Source organism: Salmo salar, chromosome 25 (assembly GCF_965601325.2).
Source record: "Salmo salar chromosome 25, fSalSal1, whole genome shotgun sequence".
NCBI classification, from domain to species: Eukaryota; Metazoa; Chordata; class Actinopteri; order Salmoniformes; family Salmonidae; genus Salmo; species Salmo salar.
This window is the reverse complement of record NC_138315.1, coordinates 16,017,364-16,040,286: the sequence shown is the minus strand read 5'-3', so window position 1 is coordinate 16,040,286 and position 22,923 is coordinate 16,017,364. Positions and strand designations below refer to the sequence as shown.

At 44.2% G+C, this 22,923-nt stretch overlaps 1 long non-coding RNA gene across 1 annotated transcript; it reads left to right on the top strand.

Annotated features, from left to right (window-relative positions):
• Positions 1 to 109: 109 nt before the first annotated feature.
• LOC106586245 (uncharacterized) lies at positions 110 to 22,012 on the top strand. Its single transcript, XR_001324159.3, has 3 exons — positions 110 to 232; positions 699 to 771; positions 20,054 to 22,012. It is a non-coding gene; the product is annotated as an uncharacterized LOC106586245 (long non-coding RNA).
• Positions 22,013 to 22,923: the final 911 nt, after the last annotated feature.

Genomic DNA, 22,923 nt, shown 5'->3' with positions numbered 1-22,923 from the left:
TGGCAGCATCTTGGGGTCTCCATGGTTACAGGGAGGGTCTGCGCCCCAAAGATGGAGGGGGGGGGGTACCATAATGACGTCATCATCCCCCACAGCCGATTATGGTCACCATACTACCATGTGACTGGAATAATTTGTCTGACACCTTTATTGTCTTCTCGTAAATAGCCTTTACAATTAGTAATTGTACAATTTAAAGCGTAGGTAGGTCATGCGATACGCCAAATCTTCGGTAAGTTGTTCAAGAAAATAACGTAGAAACGTAAAGATAGGATAGCTCCTGCAGCATGCACAAATATACAACTGTATCGTTCATAGCCTCATAGCCAACCCTGTAGGCTACATCCCTGCGAAAAGTGAGACGTTTTGATATCAAAACTTCCGCGAGAGATGATTGTAACAATATGGCTCAAAACAATGTAATAGATGTAAATGCCATTTTTTTTAAAGATTGTATGGTGTGATTGTACTACTATCCCTTTGGTTTAGTTTGAACAGTAGTGTATTTGCCAAGAAAGCAGTTCACCAGTGTATGCTTCCATTCAGTGTGCCTGACCAAAATATAGCCGTGCTATACATAGCCATACTACAGACAGGTTATGATGAATACAGAACTCTAGCGGTAAACGTTTCTGTAAGAATTGGTCAATTTTCTTCATAAATTTGACCATGCTTTCTCTGTGACTCTTGTTCTGCAGTAGTGTACTAGCTCCAGCAGAAGGCGCCATATCCGTACCTGAAAATCTGCACCCCAGAGCCTGACTGGCAGAGGTGAGTCGATGAACTTTCTTCCCGAGGACATGCTCAACTCAACTACTGCACTAGATAACTACAGGGGACATAAAACGTGTCAATAAGTCAGATGTGATATTTAGTTATTGTACTGCACAATTTTGGATGGATGTACCAACCTACTTATCAGTGCTGTGTTGTATTGAATTTGGTTATGTGTTTTAGGTTTATGCATCCAAAGCTCATATTGTCCTCAGCACAACAACAAGCCCTCACAGTGGCATCACAGCAGCTCAGATTTGGGCTCGCTTTGATTAGCGAGTGATCACAGAGGGTTGAATTGTAAATGTTAATATGTAGGTCACCGTCACACAACTCTGATGAATAACAATGACTCCCTTTTCCTCTGTGTGGCTATTTCATGTCTGTGACTGGCTAGCCTAGTTAGCTCTCAGCATGGTTTATTTGAGATGCGATTATAAAGTATATCAACAGAATCAACAAAACAGCACTAGCAAATCAATAAAAGATGCTCCATCGTCGTCGTCCCCCAAAATGCAGATTATTAATTCTGATTGTTGTATTAATTAAAAACCTTGAGGTAATGCTGATGCATTATTCATCTTGTAATGATGTGAATGTTAATTTGCTGGAGGCTGCGACCATGAGAGCGGAGAGCGTCCATGCCGACCATTTTCTTGTCAGGTTCTCGTTGTGTTAGGGGGAAGCATCTGCCTCAGACAGATGTGTCTGCTGTGGTGAGGATGGAGAGGAGCACTCACTCTTTCTGTCTGTCAGAAAGGCCACAACGCAGACAGAATGGCTTGGTTGTTTGTCAAAACCGCCGAAAGCAAGCGGGCTGCACAAAGTGTATATTCATGTGTGTACAGTGCATTGGGAAAGTATTCAGACCCCTGACTTTTCCACATTTTGTTACGTTACAGCCTTTTTCTAAAATTGATTAAATAGTTTATTTTCCGCATCAATCTACACACTTTACCCCATAATGACAAAGCAAAAATAGGTTTATTGAAATGTTTGCCAACATATATATATATATTTTTTTAAATATCAAATTTACATAAGTATTCAGACCCTTTATTCTGTGCTTTGTTGAAGCACCTTTGGCAGTGAACCTTCACCCCAGTCTGAAGTCCTGAGCGCACTGGGGCAGGTTTTCATCAAGGATCTCTCTGTACTTTGCTCCATTCATCTTTGCCTCGATCCTGACTAGTCTCCCAGTCCCTGCTGCTGAAAACATCCCCACAGCATGATGCTGCCACCACCATGCTTCACCGTAGGGATGGTGCCAAGTTTCCTCCAGATGTGACGCTTGGCATTCAGGCCAAAGAGTTCAATCTTGGTTTCATCAGACCAGATAATCTTGTTTCTCATGGTCTGAGAGTCTTTAGGTGCCTTTTGGCAAACTCCAAGCGGGCTATCATGTGCCTTTTACTGAGGAGTGACTTCCGTCTGGCCACTCTACCATAAAGGCCTGATTGCTGGAGTGCTGCAGAGATGGTTGTCTTCCTGGAAGGTTCTCCCATCTCCACAGAGGAACTCTGGATCTCTGTCAGAGTGACCATTGGGTTCTTGGTCACCTCCATGACCAAGGCCCTTCTCCCCCGATTGCTCAGTTTGGCCAGGCGGCCAGCTCAGGTAAGAGTCTTGGTGGTTCCAAACTTCTTCCATTAAAGAATGATGGAGGCCACTGTGTTCTTGGGGACCTTCAATGCTGCAGAAGTTTTTTGGTACCCTTCCCCAGATCTGTGACTCGACACAACCCTGTCTTGGAGCTGTACGGACAATTCCTTCGACCTCATGGCTTGGTTTTTGCTCTGACATGCACTGTCAACTGTGGGATCTTATATAGACAGGTGTGTGCCTTTCCAAATCATGTCCAATCAATTGAATTTACCACAGGTGGACTCCAATCAAGTTGTAGAAACATCTCAAGGATGATCAATGGAAACAGGATAGACCTGAGTTTCATTTTCGAGTCTCAGAGCAAAGGGTCTGAATACTTATGTAAATATGGTATTTCAGTTTTTTATGTTCAAATACATTTGAAAAAATGTCTAAAAACATGTTTTTGTTTTGTCATTATTGGATATTGTGTGTAGATTGCTGAGGAATTTATTTTATTTAATCAATTTTAAAATTAGGCTGTAACGTAACAAAATGTGAAAACCGTCAAGGGGTCTGAATACTTTCCGAAGGCACTGTAAATATACACACAAAGCACTGAAATATCTGTGGATATGTAGAAGTCAAGTAGAATTGGGGAAGTAAGGGCCCCAACCACAGAAATAAACAAGACCGATGTTAGTTTGGAAACAAAACCAAATCTCTCTGCCGTCTCTGTCTTTACCCCCTGAATAACTGAGAGGAATGTTAATATATTGCTGATCGGCTGACAGAGAGAAGACTGGTCCTGCTGTTCCCGTAATTCGACAGGTATTACGCCATGGCCCTATGTAGTCTACCTCAGCAGATTGGGCGCTCACTTAATTAGGCAAGGATTAAGGGCCAAACGGCCTCATTTATGTGAATTGTATCATAAATACAAGCTGCTAGCCTGCTTTTGGAGGGAGCATTAAGAGTAAGCATTAAGAATCTCGAGGCTTCTCCATTAAAAATACTTGCTCTAGGCTTCTGGCTCGAGGTTTCACACCAGAAAACCCTATTCCCCTAGGAGGTGTGTTGTTTTTGTGTGCACAGACTTGAACCCTTTTTAATCCAAAGAAACCAAGATGAAACGGCTTGATTTATATTTAATTCAGAATATGCTAATTCTCTATGCTAGTAGTGTCCCAGTCCAAACCTTCAGTACAAGACACAATACACCCCGATGATAACCTCCATTGTCATTTAGATTGGTTGCATATTATTCCCCCCCCCCCCATCCAAAATCCATATATTATCACTGGTGCTGGTGAAGTGTATTTTCCTTCCATATTACATAAAGCCAGTACATATAGCCAGTAATTATTTTCAGTTCAGTTACTACTAGGACATAATATCAGACTGGAACTGCTTCTCCCTAATCTTGATCAGAGAGCGATTGGGCATGGCGTCTGGCTTTATCACCCAGAACCTGCATCTATTTAATAGAAATACCCTGAGTGTATCAGCTCAGCGCTACATGCCAGGCCAACCAGCAGTAGAGGCAATCCCCACTGGGCACGTACCCGGGCTGTGCTCTTCCCTGCAATCCATCCCCAGGGCATACTATCTCTGGCTGGAGCGTCTGCAGACATCACATACAGCTACTCAGCCTCCAACCACATTTGCATAGAGATCTATTCATAGCATAGGAGCAGCACGGTGGCACCTCTTGAGTTTTAATACTCAACCCCACCTGAGGTGATGTTATTAGTGGGTAATAACCGAATAGAAATGTTAAGGTCTGTTTGTATTGTTTCAATACACTACCTACCTACGTTGGCATCCCAAATAGGGACGGAAGCTTTTATCTGCCCTGAGGCCTTGTTTTGTCCAGACCCTTAAACACTTAGTAGAATCCATTATTAGAGGTAATTAGTGTTCTTAAGGTCCTCAGAACTTAATTATTTAGATTATGGTAGGAAAAATAGCGGCAGCCTTTTTATTAGCTTTTTTTTTCCCAGAGAATAAGCTATAGGCTATCATTTCCCTATCATACTCTGATTTAACCCCAGACAGAAAAGGATGACTTTGCTTCAGTTGAATTATAATTGTATTTTCCGAACTGCATTTATATACGATCTCGTAATTGAAAACTGTGATAACCCTCCGTACATTGAAGCGTTAATTAACCTTACCTTGCCTGAGTTCACATGCTCACAACAGGGAATCTGGAGTGAAATGCTGATGAGTGCAAAGCCATATTGAACGTTTCGATACTGTAGCAAAACCCATGAGAATCTTAGCATCGATTTCTTATCACATTGTAGCGGACAGAATTATTGAAGGATGAAGTTCCCACATTTCAATGGATTTAGTGGGGATAATGTCCTAGCCATGCAGTTTCAGGTTATTGTGTGTCAAGCCTCCCCATGGATATCTCCTCCTGGTTCTCGCCTACAATTAACCTTAATGGTGTTATTTCTCTATTTCTTCCCCACATATCACTGTAATTATTTTTCTCATCTCTATTCCCATATCTCATATTTTTCCTTTGAACATTCCTTGAATATTGTAAATGTATCCAGGACTAATTTTCATTGTTTGTATAGTATGACGTTGAGCTAGAAGATCTCTGATTATTGATACGTGTCCTGATTCTTGAAGACTGGGTTCTATTGATTCTTTCAAACGAATTCGCTCAAGCTATTTTGTTGAGGATAGGTCCTCTTTTAATACAGTTTCAGTTTGGTAATTTAATCCGTCACGTGTAAAATCCTTCAAGGTTGAAACTGTGAGGAGTCAACAAATCTCCTTTGGAGAAGTCTCTATTTTATTTGGTCAGTAGGACAGAGCCAAGTTAATAAAGGTTGCTTTATTTATTTCATTTGGTAGAGGAAATGCCCTGAAGTGTTCATTTGACATCATTTCCTACAGAAAACAAGGCTTTGATTGTGCGCTATATTAGAAGCCAACAACCACCAGCATGGCCGTGACATTGACATGCATTATGCTGATGGCCCTTCTCCTCCACCTCACGCCCTCCTGCTCCCTGCTCTGGCCATTGTTACCGATTGCTCCTATATCATTGCAGACACAGTTGCTTTGATTTATTGGCCCTGCAGCAGTCTTGATTCCCCTCATTAGCTTGTTCATTACCCTTTCGGTCATTTCATCGCGTGCCTTATTGTACGTCCAGGGCTCGTATCGAGCCCATGCCGGGAGTGCTTGTGTGTGGCCGCTGTGATAGACACCTCACCCTCACATTTGTGATCCGCTGGTTTTAATGACTTTGTAGATATAGAACTGCGTTATTTTGACAGTCACGCTGAAACTGACTGATAGAGAAAAGGATAGGTTTTTGTTCACTGATATATTACCCATATCTAATGAATAAAGATAGTGGTATCTTCAATATTTGGAGGCTGCTGTTGTAGGCTTCTGCAGGTTTGCCTTGTGGGCTGTTTGTGCAGCTCAGTTCCAACCCCCATCCATGATCCCATCAACCATAACCAGCTCAGTCAAACCCCCTCAATATTCATTTAGCTAATCGTTTGCAGTAGGGCCTAGTATGGACTTGGGGGAGGGGTTGTCTGTTGTGAATGCAAAGCAAGCAGCTTTCAAAACATCTTCAAATGACCGAATGCTTTGTTACTCTATCCCTGTTCTCTATTCACGGAGCTCACTGATTACCAACAGCGACACCCAGACAACCATCTCAAGGTTAAATGCAAGGTCCTGCCTGCTTTGTTTTCGTCATCCTAACACAATGGCCTTCATCTGAAATCCTTCTTTGTTCAGTTTACCTCGACAGTATTTCTTGTACAGGGCTTTTTCACAGTATTCTACTTTGTTCCTTCCTTCACTGGGTCCACCCTGTTGGCCAGCACCACGTTAATGGGTTCAGCTCATTTACATCAGAATGTTGTGTGGTCAGTAGCTCATAAGATCATTCAGTTGTCTTGATGCTCTCACGGATAGGAGGACGTCAGCGTAATCTAAAAGAAGACATAATCGTCTTTTGTCTATTTCTCTGGGTTGACTTTAGAACCGACCTTCATTCTGATCAGCAGAATAAGTTGAAGCTGTTCTGTTCAATGGTTTTTTTGTTTTGTTGTTGTCTAGTGTTGCGGAGGGCATCTATCTTATTTAGGCTAGATGGTAATTCGTCACACATCAACACAAGTTACACATCCCTCTTGACGTGTGAAATGATGTGGGCTTGACAAATACGCAGCTTTCTAAATGGAGGGGATGTTTAATATCAAGCCTTGTCTAAGGTTGTTATGCGGTGTGAGTCATATGAGTGAGTCAGTATGTGACTACATCATCCACCTCTCACTTCTATTTGTGGTGGTCATGTGTTGAAAATGCCAGCGGTTTTGGACAGACTGCTGGGTTATTTGCCCAAAAATTGTTTTGAAAATGTTTTTTTGCAGTTTTTAAGAAATTCTCCACTTTTTTTATTTGTACACTAGTCTCTTTAGTTGAGATTTCCATCAATCTGCCAAGTGGGTTTATTAAAAGCAGAATTAGCCTAATGTGGATTTTCTAAATGTGTTCAAGATGCACACAATTTGACAGAATTTGTTCTGTCTGGGTGAGCTGAGCTCTCGGTCCCAGACCCAATTTCTCCAACAATTAAGCAAAGGGTTGTGCTTGGAGGACTTAATGGGATTAGAGAAAGGGCTCTTTACCCAGGATTTAACTATACACATTTTAAGACCAGCGTTGACTTAATGAGGGCTCCTCTCATTGCACATGAAGGGAGCGGGACTTGTGTGTTCCTAAGACGACTCCAGGGACCGTGAGGTCACCGCTATTACTGCCTCTAGTAAAGTCAGGCCTTATGTTACTTCTGCTCCCAGGCGGTGTTATGGGGTTCACATTAGAAGCCATAGGCTCTTAGGCCTGAAGTATATCTCGCCCTGGTTCCTGGGTATTGAGGACCCAGACATTGGATACAATACTATTCAGTAAATTTAACCACATGGCGCTGCACTAATGGAGAGTGAGGACTTTTGATCCATGCTCTGATTTGGTCTCTAAAGTGGATAAACATGAGTTCAAGCTAGAGCGCGGCGATATGGGAAAAAATCCATATCGCGATACATTGACTGAATTATCACGATAACTATAAGTTGAACGATAAGTTTGTAACATTAAACATTTGGTATTTTGTAGCTCAGTTGGTAGAGCATGGTGCTTGTAATGCTAGGGTAGTGGGTTTGATTCCTGGACCACCCATACGTAAAGTTTATGCATGCAGGACTGTAATTCGTGTTGGGTAAAGTGTCTGCTAAATGGCGTATACAGTGCGTTCGGAAAGTATTCAGATCCCTTGACTTTCTCCCCAAAATGTTACGTTACAATCTTATTCTAAAATTGATTCAATTGTTTTTGTCCCTCATCAAAATACCCCATAATGACAAAGCAAAAACAGGTTTTTATACATTTTTGCAAATGTATTAAAAATAAAAAAAACGTATATATTACATTTACGTAAGTATTCAGACCCTTTACTCAGTACTTTGTTGAAGCACCTTTGGCAGTGATTACAGCCTTGAGTCTTCTTGGGTTTGACGCTACAAGCTTGGCACACCACACCTGTATTTGGGGAGTTTCTCCCATTCTTCTCTGCAGATCCTCTCAAGCTCTGTCAGGTTGAATGGGGAGTGTCGCTGCACAGCTATTTTCAGGTCTCTCCAGAGATGTTCGATCGGGTTCAAGTCCGGTCTCTCCACTCAAGGATATTCAGAGACTTGTCCCCAAGCCCCTCCTGCATTGTCTTGGCTGTGTGATTAGGGTCGTTGTCCTGTTGGAAGGTGAACCTTTGCCCTAGTCTTTGCCCCAAACTTCTTCCATTGAAGAATGATGGAGGCCACTGTGTTCTTGGGGACCTTCAATGTTGTAGAAATGTTTTGGTACCCTTCCCCAGGCCTGTGCCTCAACATAATCCTGTCTCAGAGCTCTACAGACAATTCCTTCGACCTCATGGCTTGGTTTTTGCTCTGACATGCACTGTCAACTGTGGAATAAGGCTGTAACATAACAAAATGTGGAAAAAGGGAAGGGGTCTGAATAACTTCCGAATGCACTGTATAATTATTATTATTATTATTATTATATTAATCTGCACCACAGTTAAACATTTTTATATTACCATTAAAACTAATACTACTATTTTGAATGTTGTAACTATCAATTGTCCCATTAGCAATCACCCATATTCGCAAGATGATTTCATTTCAAACTTCACATTTCTCTAGTAGAGCCCTATAGGTTATTCATCGTAATGAACGACATCAGCAAATTGTCCACAATAAGTGTTCGGTTGGGTCGGTGTCACTCATTTTCAGTTTATCAGCTCAGCTCTAGTTCATGTGACTTTGTGTTAGTAGTTGAGTTAGAACAGGTTGGTTTACAGCATTTGCTTTGTAACTGCAGTTAGTGTACCATGGCCTATCAAATATGTACACAACACATAAGGGTCAACATTGGCTTTTTTACATTTCTTCCCCTTTTTCTCCCCAATTTCGTGATATCCAATTGGTAGTTACAGTCTTGTCCCATCTCTGCAACTTCCCTATGGACTCGTGAGAGGCGAAGGTCGGGAGCCAAGTGTCCTCCGAAACACGACCCTGCCAAGCCGCACTACTTCTTGACACACTGCTCACTTAACCCGGAAGCGTGTTGCACCAATGTGTCGGAGGAAACACCGTCCAGCTGGCGACCGGGTCAGCTTGCAGGCTCCCGGCCCGCCATAAGGAGCCGCTACAGCGAGATGGGACGAGGACCCAGCCTGGCATCGAACTCGGGTCTGTAGTGACGCCTCAAGCAATGTGATTCAGTGCATTAGACCGCTGCGCCACTCGGGAGAGTCAACGTTGGCTTAAGATCACAATATTGATCAGTTCTGAGAGAGAATGGCTGAGTGTATGGTCAGGGTAATATGATATAGGCCTACAGTATATGCTGCTGTCATAATCTCCAATGGATAGTGCTGCACTTTGCTTTTATTTGCTCTCAGCTACAGGACAGCACACACAGGGCTTCAGGAAGACAGCAAGTCATTTCTTCTCAGACCAGCCACTCTTTGGCAGTTTGAGTGCATTTGTCAAGAATGTGCTTCTCCTGGTTCCATGTGTAGGTGAATTCCTCACTTTCACTGCTATTGAGAGCTGTCCTCATGGCCCTCATCTTACATGTGCCCATCAACCTCATCTACTAGCAATTAGCCTCCACTTGGCTCCACAGGGAGGCTGTGCTGAAGAGACACATAGCCTCCACTTGGCTCCACAGGGAGGCTGTGCTGAAGAGACATATAGCCTCCACTTGGCTCCACAGGGAGCCTGTGCTGAAGAGACACATAGCCTCCACTTGGCTCCACAGGGAGGCTGTGCTGAAGAGACATATAGCCTCCACTTGGCTCCACAGGGAGGCTGTGCTGAAGAGACACATAGTCTCCACTTGGCCCCACAGGGAGGCTGTGCTGAAGAGACATATAGCCTCCACTTGGCTCCACAGGGAGGCTGTGCTGAAGAGACACATAGCCTCCACTTGGCTCCACAGGGAGGCTGTGCTGAAGAGACACATAGTCTCCACTTGGGTCCACAGGGAGGCTGTGCTGAAGAGACATATAGCCTCCACTTGGCTCCACAGGGAGGCTGTGCTGAAGAGACACATAGCCTCCACTTGACTCCACAGGGAGGCTGTGCTGAAGAGACATATAGCCCCCACTTGGCTCAACAGGGAGGCTGTGCTGAAGAGACACATTTACATTTAACATTTGAGTCATTTAGCTGACGCTCTTATCCAGAGCACCTTACAGGAGCAATCAGGGTTAAGTGCCTTGCTAAAGGGCACATCAACAGATCTTTCACTGGAATTCGAACCAGTGACTTTTCGGTTACTGGCCCAACACGCTTAACCACTAGACATGTGCCCGCACTCAGAGAGTTCCCAGACCACTCAGAGAGTTCCCAGACCACTCAGAGAGCTCCCAGACCACTCAGAGAGTTCCCAGACCACTCAGAGAGCTCCCAGACCACAGAGAGTTCCCAGACCACTCAGAGAGTTCCAGACCACAGAGAGTTCCAGACCACTCAGAGAGTTCCAGACCACTCAGAGAGTTCCAGTCAGAGAGTTCCAGACCACTCAGAGAGCTCCCATACCACTCAGAGAGCTCCCAGACCACTCAGAGAGCTCCCAGACCACTCAGAGAGCTCCCAGACCACTCAGAGAGTTCCCAGACCACTCAGAGAGCTCCCAGACCACAGAGAGTTCCCAGACCACTCAGAGAGTTCCCAGACCACTCAGAGAGTTCCAGACCACAGAGAGTTCCAGACCACTCAGAGAGTTCCAGACCACAGAGAGTTCCAGACCACTCAGAGAGTTCCAGACCACTCAGAGAGTTCCAGACCACTCAGAGAGTTCCAGACCACAGAGAGTTCCAGACCACAGAGAGTTCCAGACCACTCAGAGAGTTCCCAGACCACTCAGAGAGTTCCCAGACCACTCAGAGAGTTCCCAGACCACTCAGAGAGTTCCAGACCACTCAGAGAGTTCCCAGACCACAGAGAGTTCCAGACCACTCAGAGAGTTCCAGACCACTCAGAGAGTTCCAGACCACTCAGAGAGTTCCAGACCACTCAGAGAGTTCCCAGACCACTCAGAGAGTTCCCAGACCACTCAGAGAGTTCCAGACCACAGAGAGTTCCAGACCACTCAGAGAGTTCCAGACCACACAGAGAGTTCCAGACCACTCAGAGAGTTCCCAGACCACTCAGAGAGTTCCCAGACCACTCAGAGAGCTCCCATACCACTCAGAGAGCTCCCAGACCACTCAGAGAGCTCCCAGACCACTCAGAGAGCTCCCAGACCACTCAGAGAGCTCCTAGACCACTCAGAGAGTTCCAGACCACCAGAGAGTTCCAGACCACAGAGAGTTCCCAGACCACTCAGAGAGTTCCAGACCACTCAGAGAGCTCCCAGACCACTCAGAGAGTTCCCAGACCACTCAGAGAGTTCCAGACCACCAGAGAGTTCCAGACCACTCAGAGAGTTCCAGACCACTCAGAGAGTTCCCAGACCACTCAGAGAGTTCCAGACCACAGAGAGTTCCAGACCACAGAGAGTTCCAGACCACACAGAGAGTTCCAGACCACTCAGAGAGTTCCCAGACCACTCAGAGAGTTCCCAGACCACTCAGAGAGTTCCAGACCACTCAGAGAGTTCCCAGACCACCAGAGAGTTCCAGACCACTCAGAGAGTTCCAGACCACTCAGAGAGTTCCAGACCACTCAGAGAGTTCCAGACCACTCAGAGAGTTCCCAGACCACTCAGAGAGTTCCCAGACCACTCAGAGAGTTCCAGACCACAGAGAGTTCCAGACCACTCAGAGAGTTCCAGACCACACAGAGAGTTCCAGACCACTCAGAGAGTTCCCAGACCACTCAGAGAGTTCCAGACCACTCAGAGAGCTCCCATACCACTCAGAGAGCTCCCAGACCACTCAGAGAGCTCCCAGACCACTCAGAGAGCTCCCAGACCACTCAGAGAGCTCCCAGACCACTCAGAGAGCTCCTAGACCACTCAGAGAGTTCCAGACCACAGAGAGTTCCAGACCACAGAGAGTTCCCAGACCACTCAGAGAGTTCCAGACCACTCAGAGAGCTCCAGACCACTCAGAGAGCTCCAGACCACTCAGAGAGTTCCAGACCACTCAGAGAGTTCCAGACCACTCAGAGAGCTCCCAGACCACTCAGAGAGTTCCCAGACCACTCAGAGAGTTCCAGACCACTCAGAGAGTTCCCAGACCACTCAGAGAGCTCCCATACCACTCAGAGAGCTCCCAGACCACTCAGAGAGCTCCCAGACCACTCAGAGAGCTCCCAGACCACAGAGAGTTCCCATACCACTCAGAGAGCTCCCAGACCACTCAGAGAGCTCCCAGACCACTCAGAGAGCTCCTAGACCACTCAGAGAGTTCCAGACCACAGAGAGTTCCAGACCACTCAGAGAGTTCCAGACCACTCAGAGAGTTCCAGACCTCAGAGAGTTCCAGACCACTCAGAGAGTTCCAGACCACTCAGAGAGTTCCAGACCACTCAGAGAGTTCCAGACCACTCAGAGAGTTCCAGACCACTCAGAGAGTTCCAGACCACACAGAGAGCTCCCAGACCACTCAGAGAGTTCCAGACCACTCAGAGAGTTCCCAGACCACTCAGAGAGTTCCAGACCACTCAGAGAGTTCCAGACCACTCAGAGAGTTCCAGACCACACAGAGAGCTCCCAGACCACTCAGAGAGTTCCAGACCACTCAGAGAGTTCCCAGACCACTCAGAGAGTTCCAGACCACTCAGAGAGTTCCCAGACCACTCAGAGAGCTCCCAGACCACTCAGAGAGCTCCCATACCACTCAGAGAGCTCCCAGACCACTCAGAGAGCTCCCAGACCACAGAGAGTTCCCAGACCACTCAGAGAGCTCCCATACCACTCAGAGAGCTCCCAGACCACTCAGAGAGCTCCCAGACCACAGAGAGTTCCAGACCACTCAGAGAGTTCCAGACCACTCAGAGAGTTCCAGACCACTCAGAGAGTTCCAGACCACAGAGAGTTCCAGACCACTCAGAGAGTTCCAGACCACTCAGAGAGTTCCAGACCACTCAGAGAGTTCCAGACCACAGAGAGTTCCAGACCACTCAGAGAGTTCCAGACCACTCAGAGAGTTCCAGACCACTCAGAGAGTTCCCAGACCACTCAGAGAGTTCCAGACCACAGAGAGTTCCAGACCACTCAGAGAGCTCCCAGACCACTCAGAGAGCTCCCAGACCACAGAGAGTTCCAGACCACAGAGAGTTCCAGACCACAGAGAGTTCCAGACCACAGAGAGTTCCAGACCACTCAGAGAGTTCCAGACCACTCAGAGAGTTCCAGACCACTCAGAGAGTTCCAGACCACTCAGAGAGTTCCAGACCACACAGAGAGTTCCAGACCACTCAGAGAGTTCCCATACCACTCAGAGAGTTCCCATACCACTCAGAGAGCTCCCAGACCACTCAGAGAGTTCCAGACCACTCAGAGAGTTCCAGACCACAGAGAGTTCCAGACCACTCAGAGAGTTCCAGACCACAGAGAGTTCCAGACCACTCAGAGAGCTCCCAGACCACTCAGAGAGCTCCCAGACCACTCAGAGATCTCCCAGATGGGAGGGAGCCAGTGAGAGAGGAGGCTGGCCTGGTGGAGAGGGCGAGATACTGTTTTATCAGGATGCATGTTTTCTGTATGTGCTCCACTTCATCCCTGGTTACTTAACGATAATGAATTAAGGAAAAGGCTAATTGCCCTTCAAATGTCCCTTTCCTGCTTATAACATTTTAACATCATACTTTTCAGTGTTGGTCCTTTATACATAAACCTGTCTGGTTGTTGGGTATATTGCAGATTGCTTTTGAATATTATCCGTATGCATCGAGTTGACTTTATTTTTATATACAGATGCTGACATGCAATAATACTTCTGTGTTCCTGCAGAGTTGGTTACGCCAAGCTTACCTGTTCTCCGAATAGCTCTTTTGTTTTAAGTGATGCCAATAAGATGACATATCTTGAAACACCCTCTTCAGCAAACTTCTCATGTCATCAAATGACTCTTAGGTTAGGCTGAAGGGGAAATTCATGACAAGAACAAGTAACGAGCAAACTAGACACTCTGTGGTGGTTTCTCTTCTTCTTCTGTCAGAAAGGGGTCATGTCATGTGTGTCTACCACTCAAAGATCTGAGGTCAGAAGATAATACGTTATTTATAGCATTTTCTATGTTGTGTAACTGTTGCTTTTATCGAAGGCTTCTACACTCTATAGGCCAGGTGCTGCAACTCCCTTTGTTTGTCATGTTAAGAAATCCAGATGGTGTCGCTGTCTTTGGTGAACTTGTCTTGATTACTGCACACATTTCAGAATCAGTGTTGTTCAGGATCAATTAGCCTAATCTTCTAGCAATTTGTTGCAGTGCTATCTAGTTCATTGTGGCTGGTTTTCAATTGTGTGCTTGGATTAGAAAAGACTAGTGTATCGCATGCATCTGCAGATGTATCTCTTGGCACACAGCAGTCACCATCATGGCAAGTATCAGTGTCAATATGGTAAATGAGCATTTAGGATTACATTCGGCACACTGCAAACTCCTAGGTTTATAAGGAAGAATTTATTGTAGATTAAACCGTAGTTTCACTGACAAGGGCAGTTAGTCCTTTCATATAGGCTAGTAAATTGACCAGTTGTCTTCCCTAATGTCTACATTGGTCCAACTCCAATCTGTGGTCAAGATTGTAATCTAGTGTGGATTGTTCCAACTCGTTAGCAGCCATGCAGCTGTTCACATTTACGTCTGGTGTCTGCCAATGTATAAATCAGGGAAACAAAGACGCAATAATCAATGTTTTAACAATCAGCCGTTACATTAAGTGAAATGATTCAACCATTTAGAGACATGGAAACATCCTCCTCGTGTCAGCAATATTTGCATTTAATGTTATTGGAGATGTTTAATAGCTAACTGGTGCCTATGTCATTATTCTTAGACATGGGGCTTTTGCAGCTGTGACTAGGCTGTAATTGAAGAACCGTATGCCTAACTGAGTACGAAAATATAGCCAAAAAGAAGGAGAAAAAGAATCTAGAATCTAATAATACAAGATTTCTGATGGTCAGAGGTACAATATTGTGATGGGATATTACAAGTCACAAGGGTAAATTCCTTTGGATGCTTTGTATGGAATTCTTTCTATAGGCCTTGTTGTGGTGCACAGATCATGTGAGGTGGTTCAAGGTGAGTATGAGAGGATAGGGATGTTCTGTTGAAGCTTCTGTGTAAATGAAATGGCCTCTCTGTGGGTTTGACCAGAAAGGTGGTATTTCTGGAGTCTAATATCTTAAAGCCCTTGTAATTAGAAATGAAAATCCTCAAATAAAGGTCTTTAGTCTCTGGCAGTTCTGTCAGGCCGGGGCTCTGGCTCTGTACACACCGATATTGTCACAAGGTTATTGGGAATATAGTCCATTGCAAACAGACCAAATGTCACCACTATGTTCTGACTAGAAAAGCAATAACGGAGTTAGGTGAATGTCCATCTTAGTCTTGCTTACCACACTGACTAGATTTATGTTTTTCGCCACAGCACATAGAAGCCGAAGCCATGGTATTTCATAGTCTTCTAGGCACAATATAAAGGCAAGGCTCCAGGCTGGCCTCTCGTCATCAACTCTGACCCATGGTGGAATGTAAAGGGAGCTGGGTTGTATTGTTAGTCATGTGGGGTACGGATGTTCTGCTGTGTGGCTTCACACTGGGTTAAGCACAGCACCTTCGTTCCCCAGGACTGGGAGAAATTGGTATTAATTAGAGAGCCTTTCTCCTTGCCCATAAACTGGAACCATGTTTCAGGAAATTGGAAAAGTGAGAAAGCAGCATTGATTTTTATGGTCGGAATAAAAGAGTGCATTTGTTGAATCCATGTGCAGAATGAAACAAAACCTGCTATTGTTATTTTTCCCCATTAGGTATCAAATCAAATCAAAAGTTATTTGTCACATGGACCGAATACAAGAAGTTTAGACCTTACTGTGAAATGCTTACTTACAAGCCCTTAACCAACAATGCATTTCAAGAAATGGAGTTAAGAAAATACTTACTAAATAAACTAAAGTAAAAAATAAAATAAAAAGTAACACAATAAAATTGCATAACAGTAACGAGGCTATATACAGGGGGTACCGGTACCGAGTCAATGTGCAGGGGTACAGGTTAATCGGGGTAATTTGGGGGGGGGGGGGGGGGGGCCCAATGTAAATAGTCTGGGTGGCCATTTGATTAATTGTTCAGCAGTCTTATGGCTTGGGGTAGAAGCTGTTAAGGAGCCTTTTGGACCTAGACTTGGCGCTTGCTGTGCGCTTGCCCGCTTGCCATGCGGTACCAGAGAGAACAGTCTATGACTTGCGTGACTGGAGTCTTTGACCATTTTTTGGGCCTTCCTCTGATACCGTCTAGTATATAGGTCCTGGATGGCGGGAAGCTTGGCCCCAGTGATGTACTGGGCTGTACTCACAACCCTCTGTAGCGCCTTACAGTCAGATGCCGAGCAGCTGTCATACCAGGCGGTGTCTGTCGCATTTATGGCGCATGTTGTAATCCTTATATACCTCTGAAGTATTTTAATATGTCATGTTCCTGTTATGTTAAAATGACAAGGCATTAAGTACAGTTGAAGTCGGAAGTTTACATACACTTAGGTTGGAGACATTAAAACTCGTTTTTCAACCACTCCACAAATTTCTTGTTAACCTCTCTAGGGTATGTGGGACGAAATCGTCCCACCTACTCAACAGCCAGTGGAATCCCGTGGCGCGATATTCAAATACCTTAGAAATGCTATTACTTCAATTTCTCAAACATATGACTATTTTACACCATTTTAAAGACAAGACTCTCGTTAATCTAACCACACTGTCCGATTTCAAAAAGGCTTTACAACGAAAGCAAAACATTAGATTATGTCAGCAGAGTACCCAGCCAGAAATAATCAGACACCCATTTTTCAAGCTAGCATATAATGTCACATAAACCCAAACCACAGCTAAATGCAGCACTAACCTTTGATGATCTTCATCAAATGACACTCCTAGGACATTATGTTATACAATACATGCATGTTTTGTTCAATCAAGTTCATATTTATATCAAAAAACAGCTTTTTACAGTAGCATGTGACGTTCAGAACTAGCATACCCACCGCAAACTTCCGGTGAATTTACTAAATTACTCACGATAAACGTTCACAAAAAACATAACAATTATTTTAAGAATTATAGATACAGAACTCCTTTATGCAATCGCTATGTCCGATTTTAAAATAGCTTTTTGGCAAAAGCACATTTTGCAATATTCTGAGTAGATAGCTCGCCATCACGGGCTAGCTATTTTGACACCCACCAAGTTTGGCACTCACCAAACTCAGATTTACTATAAGAAAAATTGGATTACCTTTGCTGTTCTTCATCAGAATGCACTCCCAGGACTTCTACTTCAATAACAAATGTTGGTTTGGTTCAAAATAATCCATAGTTATGTTCAAATATCCTCTGTTTTGTTCGTGCGTTCAAGACACTATCCGAAGGGTAACGAAGGGTGACGCGCCGGCGCGTATCGTGACAAAAAAATTCGAAATATTCCATTACCGTACTTCGAAGCATGTCAAACGCTGTTTAAAATCAATTTTTATGCGATTTTTCTCGTAAAAAAGCGATAATATTCCGACCGGGAAACCCTGTTTTCGTTCAAAGACTAAAAATCTAAAATGGACTCTTCTCATGCACGCGAGCACCAGTCTCATTGTTCTCTGATCGACCACTTACCAAATGCGCTACTGTTTTTCAGCCATGGCCTGCAAAGTCATCATTCAACATTCTGCCGCCTTCTGAGAGCCTATGGGAGCCGTAGGAAGTGTCACGTTACAGCAGAGATCCTCAGTTTTCAATAAAGAGAGTGTAGAAGGCCAAGAAATGGTCAGAGAGGGCACTTCCTGTAAGGAATCTTCTCAGGTTTTTGCCTGCCATATGAGTTCTGTTATACTCACAGACACCATTCAAACAGTTTTAGAAACTTTAGGGTGTTTTCTATCCAAATCAAACAATTATATGCATATTCTAGTTTCTGGGCAGTAGTAATAACCAGATTAAATCGGGTACGTTTTTTATCCGGCCGTGCAAATACTGCCCCCTACCCTAGAGAGGTTAACAAACTATAGTTTTGGCAAGTCGGTTAGGACATCTACTTTGTGCATGACACAAGTCATTTTTCCAACAATTGTTTACAGACAGATTATTTCACTTATAATTCACTGTATCACAATTCCAATGGGTCAGAAGTTTACATACACTAAGTTGACTGTGCCTTTAAACAGCTTGGAAAATTCCAGAAAATAATGTCATGGCTTTAGCAGCTTCTGATAGGCTAATTGACATCATTTGAGTCAATTGGAGGTGTACCTGTGGATGTATTTCAAGCCCTACCTTCAAACTCAGTGCCTCTTTGCTTGACATCATGGGAAAAGCAAAAGAAATCAGCCAAGACCTCAGAAAACTAATTGTAGACGTCCACAAGTCCGGTTCATCCTTGGAAGCAATTTCCAAACACTTGAAGGTACCATGTTCATCTATACAAACAATAGTACGCAAGTATAAACACCATGGGACCATGCAGCCCTCATACTGCTCAGGAAGGAGATGCGTTCTGTCTCCTAGAGATGAACGTACTTTGGTGCGAAAAGTGCAAATCAATCCCAGGACTACAGCAAAGGACCTTGTGAAGATGCTGGAGAAAACAGGTACAAAAGTATCTATATCCACTGTCATGATGTGGCCCTCTTTGGGTATAGCGAGTACCTTCCCCCTCTCCCTCCTTCTCCTACACCCAGGTTCTGTTATCTCAGGTCATAAATTCCTGGAGGAGACTCTCTCCCCCTGGCCAGGCAGTATAGAGAGAGAGAGTTTCACAGTAGAACAAAGGAACTTCTTCTACACCACAGAACTTGAGAACTGAACAATATCCATGTTTTGGAGAACGTGTAAACTTTCGGTGGAGTAGCCAGCTACGACCCGGTCCGTTTTGTTTCAGGCTGTAATATGAAACAAAACATCATGAAAAGACAATACAGCCACATTACTATAACTCTGTTTATACAGGAGCCTCTGTTATGAGGGTTGCGTCTAATTATTGTATAAAATGAATGAGTAAAGATGAAACTATTTGTGAAATTATGTAATGTGATTTTAAACCCTTAATGTGAGAGAATTGTATTACCTTTATAGTTTAACTAAGTCATTGGCCTGCCCCCATGAACACAGACATGATCTGGCTCATGGGACAGCCCTTTTCTACTGTTCCGAATAAAAACCCCACCTGAAGAAACCCACTTGAGACCATGCATACCTCGGTCAGCTGAGGGAGCAAAGGTTGGAGTAGAGACCAGAAAAACCTCAGTATAAGCTAAGGTTGTAATGGTTGCTGAATTCTTAACCATACCACGTGGTTAAACTCTGAGACTATTGATCCGACAGAATAAGAGCAACTCTTTCGATACTAATTACTAGTCTGCAGCTAGAAATTATGTACCATTGAATGCGAAGACCGACAACCGCTGAAACATCTATTCTCGCCACTGGGATTCTCTGCCTCTAACCCTATTACAGGGGCTGAGTCACTGGCTTACTGGTGTTCTTCCATGCCATCCCTAGGAGGGGTGCGTCACTTGGGTGGGTTGTCACTGACGTGGTCTTCCTGTCTGGGTTGGCACCCCCCCTTGGGTTGTGCTGTGGCGGAGATCTTTGTGGGCTATACTCGGCCTTGTCTCAGGATGGTAAGTTGGTGGTTGAAGCTATCCCTCTAGTGGTGTGGGGGCTGTGCTTTGGCAAAGTGGGTGGGGTTATATCCTGCCTGTTTGGCCCTGTCTGGGGGTATCATCGGATGGGGCCACAGTGTCTCCTGACCCCTCCTGTCTCAGCCTCCAGTATTTATGCTGCAGTAGTTTATGTGTCGGGGGGCTAGGGTCAGTCTGTTATATCTGGAGTATTTCTCCTGTCTTATCCGGTGTCCTGTGTGAATTTAAGTATGCTCTCTCTAATTCTCTCTTTCTCTCTTTCTTTCTCTCTTTCGGAGGACCTGAGCCCTAGGACCATGCTTCAGGACTACCTGGCATGATGACTCCTTGCTGTCCCCAGTCCACCTGGCCGTGCTGCTGCTCCAGTTTCAACTGTCCTGCCTGCGGCTATGGAACCCTGACCTGTTCACCGGACGTGCTACCTGTCCCAGACCTGCTGTTTTCAACTCTCTAGAGACAGAAAGAGCGGTAGAGATACTCTCAATGATCGGCTATGAAAAGTCAACTGACATTTACTCTTGAGGTGCTGACTTGTTGCACCCTCGACAACTACTGTGATTATTATTATTTGACCATGCTGGTCATTTATGAACATTTGAACATCTTGGCCATGTTCTGTTATAATCTCCACCCGGCACAGCCAGAAGAGGACTGGCCACCCCTCATAGCCTGGTTCCTCTCTAGGTTTCTTCCTAGGTTTTCCTAGTTACCGTGCTTCTACACCTGCATTACTTGCTGTTTGGGGTTTTAGGCTGGGTTTCTGTACAGCACTTTGAGATATCAGCTGATGTAAGAAGGGCTATATAAATACATTTGATTTGATATAAGAACAATTCTGAATGGGTCTCTGAAGTATCCATTCTAACCACGAGAGACTTTATGGGAGCGGAGAGACACGGACGGATGAACTTTCCAACAGAAAGATGGACGATTCCAACAGAGATCACAACGACACACTGAGCGTAAATATGTATTGATTGCAATTATTCCCAAATGAGTGAGCGTTGCTGTGCAAAGGATTAGCATTTCAATCAATATAATTATCAACTGTGTAGTGACTCTTATAATTCTCGCCCTTCTCAGTCCACACCCACAACCCTTTGTCCACCAAGCCGTCAAATCAGCTTAGCCCACTAGGGATCATTTCCTTGTAACCATATCTACTGTTTGTTTGTTTATGCATTTCTGTGATTATATAGTTAGTTAGTAAATAAATGATTAAGACAATTGATGTATGGATGATTCATAGTAAAGGCTGGCTTCGTGCAGATAACCAACGATTTACGACTTCGGAATGAGACTAACGTGAGGTAAAGAATAATTCATTAATTAGAAGACTAATTGATCAGATATTAAAATATCTGAAGAGTTATATTAGGAAAATTATAACTTTGCAATCTGAAGATTTTCATTGGTGCCCCGACTTCCTAGTTAATTACATTTACATGATTAGTTTAATCACGTAATAATAATTACAGAGAATTGATTTGATAAAATAACAGTTCAATTTAATGATGCCAAAGACACGACGCCACAGTAAAACGAGTCCTATATCGACATAACCTGAAAAGCCGCTCAGCAAGGAAGAAGCCACTGCTCCAAAACCATCATAAAAAAGCCAGACTACGGTTTGCAACTGCACATGGGGACAAAGATTGTACTTTTTGGAGAAATGTCCTCTGGTCTGATGAAACAAAAATAGAACTGTTTGGCCATAATGACCATCGTTATGTTTGGAGGAAGAGGAGGGATGCTTGCAAGCTGAAGAACACCATCCCAACCGTGAAGCACGGGGGTGGCAGCATCATGTTGTGGGGGTGCTTTGCTGCAGGAGGGACTGGTGCAATTCACAAAATAGATGGTATCATAAGGATGGAAAATGATGTGGATATTTTGAAGCAACACCTCAAGACATCAGTCAGGAAGTTAAAGCTTGGTCGCAAATGGGTCTTCCAAATGGACAAGGACCCCAAGCATACTTCCAAAGTAGTGGCAAAATGGCTTAAGGACAACAAAGTCAAGGCATTGGAGTGGCCATCACAAAGCCCTGACCTCAATCCTATAGAAAATTTGTGGGTAGAACTGAAAAAGTGTTTGCGAGCAAGGAGGCCTACAATCCTGACTCAGTTACACCAGCTCTGTCAGGAGGAATGGGCCAAAATTCACCCAACTTATTGTGGGAGGCTTGTGGAAGGCTACCCGAAATGTTTGAACAAAGTTAAACAATTTAAAGGCAGTGCTACCAAATACTAAATGAGCATATGTAAACTTCTGACACACTGGGAATGTGATGAAAGAAATAAAAGCTGAAATAAATCATTCTCTCTTCTATTATTATGACATTTCACATTCTTTAAATAAAGTGGTGATCTTAACTGACCAAAGACAGGGAATTGATACTAGGATTAAATGTCAGGAATTGTGAAAAACTGAGTTTAAATGTATTTGGTTAAGGTGTATGTAAACTTCCGACTTCTACTTTATGTTCCTTAAGGGTTATCCATTTAGTTGTGCATAACAAGTTATTGTCTGAACTGTTACACAATAACAATAGTTTTGTTAGCTCGCATTATGCAGAATTGCAATGACTCCAGGCACTACTCCTTTAAATAATGCTGGGTCCAGATCACAAGACCGCTAGGACAAGCCAGGGTGTGTGTTAGTGGTTGTGTCATTGGGTTATTCATCCAGTGGAGACAAGGACAGTAAATGAGCCCTGGTTCCCAGTAAGACAGTTAAAGGAAAAACACATTTCTCTCACAATTGACTGTCAGCCAAGGAGGAGCAGGGCAACGGAATTACACAGCGGAGGGATTGTCCTTGTTTAACAGCCCAAGATGAGATTATGTCATAACTGACCATCGCAAATGGCTCTGAAAACAATTGAGAGACGAGAGTTGGGTCCAGGAAATGCCTTACTGCTGACTTGCTGCTACAACGAACTTGCCTCAGTGTGTGTTGTGTTGTGTAACCTTGCTATAGCTGCACAGAGCCTCCATGAACAACGCCTATCTATTGACCACCATGGAAAAAATGAGTGTCTCAGTAAAATCCCCAAAACAATGCAGTCATAACATTTTGGCCTGATTTAGAAAATCCATTGAGATACAGCCATGGTCATTTGAAATGGTTGGCTACAGAACATGGG